Here is a 6,978-nt window from a genome sequence, read left to right as displayed (position 1 = left end):
GAATCCTTGACCTAATCTAAGACAACAATTGATTAGATTTAGTCAATTCTCTAATTAAGTCCATCTTTAATCTAACCATAGGTCTAACCCAATTAATGGACCTAATTTCACTAACCCATTAACCCAATGTGTTATGATTTATGTCTTAGGTTCTTCAATTCACAATCCTAGAACCTAATCAAACAACTTCTTAATTCTTAATTAAGTTTTGGGCTGAGGGTTGGGTTCGACTTTTCAAAAAATAATTTTCATATTTATAAAATAATTTTACAATATGATTCTACCAACCATATTGCATGTTTGATTCATAATCAAGATACAAGTGAAATAAATATGAAACTACTTTAGATCTAATCTAAACAGGTTCATGTAATTGAAATAATTTCAACTTTAAACAATTTTTTTGCACAAAAATTATTAACAAAGAGATTTTATTTTAGATTTAAATATCTTTTAAATCTAATAAATTATAAATTTAATCTAGATCATATCTAACAAATTTATGATTAAAGATAGATCTACACAAACTAGGACAACCTTTGCACTATAAGGGGTAAACCTTACAGCAGGACAACCTTGCAGTTCGTGATTGATCTAAAATTTTAATTTTAGATTTAATAATCAGATTATAAATTAGATTTAATCTAAAAAATAATCTAAGTATGTATAAATAATCATGTAATAAAGAACCTGGCTCTGATACCAATTGTAGGAACCAGATCTAGGATTTCAGGGTTAGATCTTGAAACTTTTTCAAGATCATACAGCGGAAGACTAAAATAAATCAAAATTTATTTTCTAAAATTAGAGAATCCTAGATTTAAGATTTTATTACATGATTATTATATAGTATTAAATTAAAAATTAAAATATATAAATATAGCATGAACTACATGTTGATCATATCAACATGTTTCTATACTACATCTAATGTATGTATTAAATAATAGATCAGATCTATTACCTTGCAAGTTAGACGTTCTAACCTCGCTGATCCGGGCTTGAGGATGATGTTGCAAGCTACACATGCATCCGGCCTCTAGGAGTCATCCACACGAGCCCACGAATCTCGATCAGAAGTCCTGCTTCAGGAAATCAGCACAGTATGCTAGTACTGTGCTGATCCTTCTTTGATGGTTGATCAGGTGCCTCCTTCTTCTTGATTTGGACTCTTCCAAAGATGAAAAGTAGAAGGAGGAGTTTCAGATCTGAGACGCTCTCAGGAAACTCAAGATGGAGGGAGGAAAGATATGAAAACAAACAACCCTAGAAGAAGACCCTCTTCTTCTTCTCGTTTCTCTCTCTAGACACCCTAACTTGTGTCTTTTATATCTCCATGACCCAAAGGTCTTTCTCTCTAATTTTTAGATGGAGCAAAGTCTCTTAAATCTCTATCTTCTTCAAAAATTTTATGAAGAAAATCTTCTTATATAGAGAGATATGATAGAGTCCTTGTCTAGGTCAAATACCTAGTTAAGGCTTATCCAAACATGGCAAGTTAAGGGGCGCCCAACTCTTGAGCACCTCCTCCATATTTTTATGCATGGATTACAGAAAAGGGTGCACAATATGTACCCTAAAATCACAAAAATTCAAAAAAAATTTGGATAAATTCGGTGCAAAATTGAAAGAGTTTTGGATTTCTAAAACTCTATCTCGTAGAATTCGAAATTCAAACTTATTCCTTTTTGATTTGATCCAAACCACCTTCCATGTAAGAAAGAAGAGAGGAGACCTTTTGTGAATGTGGAGAGACCTGGGAGAGGGCTTTTGTCGCACAAAATAAGAGAGATTGGCATTGAATGAGAGAGAGGGCGTGGGGAAGGCTTATGTGGTGCAAGGTGGAATCCTAGTCTTACTAGGATTCTATCTTATGACTTGTTTTAATTTGGTTTTCCAAACCAAATCAAACTAAAATTAGATCAACCCAATTAAAATAGGTTTAACCCAATTAAAAACCTAATTTAATCAGATTAAATTAGATTTAAATCTGATTTAATTTTCTAATCAAATTAGAAATTAGATTGACCCAAGTCCTAGTTAAACTAGGACTAGTTTTTTCTTGCACTTGGCTTATTCAATAAACCAATTGGACTTGATCCAATCAAGCCCAAACTAAATTTAATTAAATTATATTTAATTAAACTTAATCTCAACCATTGGTTTAATCAAATTAAGTCAATTAGCAATCGAATTGCTAATCGATCCTCCTGCAACACTTGCACTGGGTTAAATTCAATCGTATTGATCATTTAACCCTAGAACGATTCTTAATCGTTGATCAACCATCCGATCGGATCATGAACTCTAATGTGTGTGACTCATAGGTCTGAACCTAAGCCGGTAGCATAGAAATAAATTTTATATCAATCAAAGTGACCATCTAGCAATGGTACCCGACACCGGATAGGTCGAATGTGTAGAACAACATCCTTAGAACCCATGCGGATATAGTTTTCATATAATTCATCCCTTGACCAAAATGATCATAGGACACCCAGAGTTCAACTGTCAACTCTGATCAGGTTGTCCACATTGTATTTCAAAATATCAAATCCATCTGATGGATTATCCTGGCCAAGGTTTTGCTAAATTGAAATACAGCGACTCATTCTTCTCCAACTCTTGGAGTGGTCAATCCCATCTCGATCATACTCTGACTTCGCAAGTACTTGACTGTGCCCAGAAGCCTTCCATCTCTGAATTAGAAATTCAGTTAGTCCAGTACCAAAGCACAGTGAGTTGCTTGCAAGTCACTGAGGCGATCTCAGGTCTAAGGGACACTTATACCTATATCCCATCAAAGACATTCTCGATAGCAGAATGCTTTGGAGTTGGTCATGTTCAATGATGATGTACCCTTACATCTCACCTGTATGCCATACCAGTATCTCACACTCTTTGGTTAAGAGGACAACCAACCCATACGGCCTACAGCGACCTATGCTCGATAGAAGCTGTCGTCCTTATTAACAGCTTATCATTTGGTCGTGAACAGTTTTAAGGACTAATCGATAAATCCTCTCTTTATCGAACTTAAATAGTCCTAAGGACTTCATCATAACAACGGAGTTCATTAGAAGATGAAAGCTTATGATGAAGATGCCAAATATATTTTATTTATTAACAAATCAATTACAATACTTGGTTGCTCAACCGTCAATATTTTGGGACATATTTTCCAACAGAAGCTACATTCAAGAATCTATTGACGTATGGTTACCGTATAATTCATCTCTTTGACCCTAATATTTGAGGATAACTTAAGATTTAACTGTCAATCCTAGATAAGTCATCCACATTATATTTTAATTTTTCAAATTCATTACATGGATTATTTGAGTCTAGGTTTTGCTAAATTAAATACATTGATATATTAACTCTACTAATTCGGAGAGGTCAATCCCATCTTGACTCATGTACTGACTTGACAAGTACTTGACTATATCCAAAATCTTCCGTTACTGAATTAGAAACTCAGTTAGTTTGGCACCAAAGTATAGTGAGTTGCTTGTAAGTCATCGTGGTGATCTTAGGTCGGAGAGATACTTATACCCATACCCTTCGTGAGCTATCCTTGACAGCAGAGTGCTCCGTAGTTGGTCACATTTAGTGATGATATACTCTTACATCTCATCTGCATGCCATACTAGTTCTCCACACCATTTGGCTATGAGAACAACCAACGTATATGGCATACAATGACCTACACTTGATATCACTATCATCATAGTAATAGCGTATCATTTGGTCGTGAATCAATTTAAGGACTACGCAATAAATTCTCCTTTATCGATCAAAATAGTCTTAAGGATTTCATCACAATATAGAAGTTTGTTAGAAGATGTAACCTTGTAATGAAAAAAGTCAAATGACTTTTATTATTTATCAATTCACATACATTTATAATTAGCATAATCATCAAACGATTGGCTTTAGGACATATTTTTTAACAACTCCCACTTAGACTAACGTCAATCAGTATAGTATCATATACCCATCTTCAATTTATCATCTCAGAACTCCTAGATATTGAGATTTTAGTAAATGGATTGGTCAAATTCTCCTTTCCATCGATCTTTTAAAGATTGATGTCACCTTAACAGAATTTTTGAATAAAGTGGTAGCGATGTAAAATTCTTAGTAAGCTAATGGGACTTCGGCTCCTTGGGATGAACTATGGCTCTGGTGCTGTACAATACAGCAGGACCATCATCGGAGAGTGCTACTCCTAGCTTGTCAGTGAACCTGTACAATCACATAGCTTTCTTGCAAGCATCGAATGTTGCAATACATTCTGCCTCGCAATTGAATTTTGGCTATATTGCTCCGCTTGAAACTTTTGCAGCAGATTACTCTATTATTTAGGATAAAGATGTATTCTGACATATTCTTGCTATTATTATATCCAATTAAAAATTAGAGTCATAATCTACAAGTTTTAAGTCATATTTTCTATAACCAAGTCATCAGTTCTTAGTATTTCTCAAATACTTAAGGATGATCTTCCAGTGATTTTCATCCAGATCTTGCACGTATCCACTCACTATCCTAATGAGTATTCCATATCCGATCTCATACATGATGTATATGATAGAATAAATTCTACTCATAAACACCCTATGTATTTGGACTGGGATAAGCCAAGCATCTTTTTAGATCTATCTCTATAGATCTTCATCCTTAGGATGAGAGATACTTTTCTCAAGTCCTTTATGGAGAACAATGATAACAGCAAAACTTTTATTTCCTATAATATAAGGAATATCATTTCTGATTAAAAAATTTTATTCATATACAAAATAAAAAATAAACTCACAGAACTATTAACCCATTTGTATTTGCAGGATTCTTCTTCATTCTCAATGAAACTATGCATTTTGATCACTTATCAAAATGCACGTTCCAATTTTGAAATATTTAACATTACCACAAGAGAAAATATCTCGCTATGGTCAATACCATAACATTGATGATATCCTTAGGCTCAAAGTTTGACTTTGTAGGTCTCCACTTTCTCGTCTGTGCTCTCTGATCCTATTGAAGATCCACTTACACCTTATAGGCTTTACCCTTTTGAGTGGATCAATGAGTGTCCATACACCATTGATCATTATGGACTTCATTTCAGACTCTATGGCTCCAAGCCATTAATCAGAGTCGAACTTCTGTATGGCATCCATATAGATGATCAGATCTTTGTTGTTCTCATCGAGTTCAACAGGATCACATCCCAGAATAAGAAATTGAAGTATCTATCTGACGGATGCGGTACTCTATCGGATCTCCTTAATAGTGCTTTTACAATAGATTCTGAGTTTGATCTAATCAAATTTGATTCTATGGGTTCACTAGATTGTGTCGGTTTTTCTATCTATCAAACTTCATAAGTTTCTCATTAAAGGCATTAGTTCCTTTACCAAGGCACTCATTTTCTGAAAGAAATATCGAACAACTCTTGTTCTTTAGCATGACAGAAGTTATATCCCCTAGATTCTTTGAGGTTATCCTACAAAATAATACATATAGGATCAAGATCTAAGCTAATCGGTTTGTAAATACTCGACATAAACTGAATACTCTCAAACACTAAGATAAGAAAGTATCGGCTAACGCCTAGTCCATATGTGACTGTTAATTCAGAATCCAGCTCAGAACATAACAAGAAGTCTCAAAAGCATAACTCTAAAAGAAGACTGGCAGACTTGTAAACTCCATCATGGATCGAACTATGTCTAACAAAGTCAATTTCAATAAAAGAGAATCTATTCTCTTCTAGATATGTCAAAAACTCATCGAAAAGGTATTCTCCTTTTTGGATGATCAAAGAGTTTAATGCTCTTTCCAATTCATTTCTCTATCTTATTAAAAAATTATTTCAATAATTTAAATAATTTAAATTTATGAAAAATATGTTCATAGATCCAATACATCAGTATGCATCAGATTTAGAACATCATTGGCTCGTTCACCTTTTCTAGCAAAAGATGATTTGTTGGGTTCCGACCATGCAGTAAAAAATAATTTTTAAAATTTTTTAAAATACTCAAATCATTAGCTTTATCAAATAAAACTATCGAACCGAATCCAAAACCTTATAATCACCTTACCGAACATGATCAAAGTAAATTCAAGCATGCAAAGAGATAGAATATTATACTTTAACCAAAATAAAAAAGTGGCATATTGGTGTTCTCCATAAGATCCCAAGGTAGAAGTCCTCCAATGGTGATCCATATGAAAGTTGGCCAAGGTCCTTCCTAATCGATGCGCAGCCGCAGCTTTATCTTCTCAAGAACACTACCGGCTTCAAACTTATGTCATGATCGCACTAAAGTCCAGTTACTTTTGATCTTACCACCAAAATGACACCAAGAATAAATTCTTTAGATATCATACAATCTAAGATTTAATTTTTGGCTCTAACACATAGAAAAATCAAATCCTAGGACACTCCAGCAACACTTACTGAAAATCTCACCACCCTTATAGCAACTTTTGCCACTCAATTTTTTTTTTTAAATTTTTTCAATTTTTTCTTATGATTTCAACATCTTTCTCTCTACTTATCCAAAAATCTCAATCAGAAGCCATTTTGGCATCCCCTATAAATAAGAGACCAGGGGATGTTACATGGGATGAAGGGGCACCAACTTTTGGTGCTCCAAATTCCCACGCACCAAATAAATTCATCGAATAAATTTTTAGCAAGTCAAATATTTGGAGTAGAAGGACTCTCCCTTCTCTATGTGTCATAAAAATTTTATTAATTTTTGACATCAAAACATAGGATTTCTGATTTATCTTCTAAGGCAATGTGTTTAATAAAGAGCCTTCTTTAAGAAGGACTCTTTATTTCTCATGCTGATTTGAGGTGGACGCCAATTATATTTTTGTGTGATTTTTGGTGAATATGGAGGAGTCCTTCTTCACTTGAAACTAGTCTAAGTTGGATAAGGATCCAATCCAAATTGATCC

This window comes from Elaeis guineensis, chromosome 8, assembly GCF_000442705.2.
Source record: "Elaeis guineensis isolate ETL-2024a chromosome 8, EG11, whole genome shotgun sequence".
Lineage (NCBI taxonomy): Eukaryota > Viridiplantae > Streptophyta > Magnoliopsida > Arecales > Arecaceae > Elaeis > Elaeis guineensis.
Note: the sequence above shows the minus strand (reverse complement) of the source record.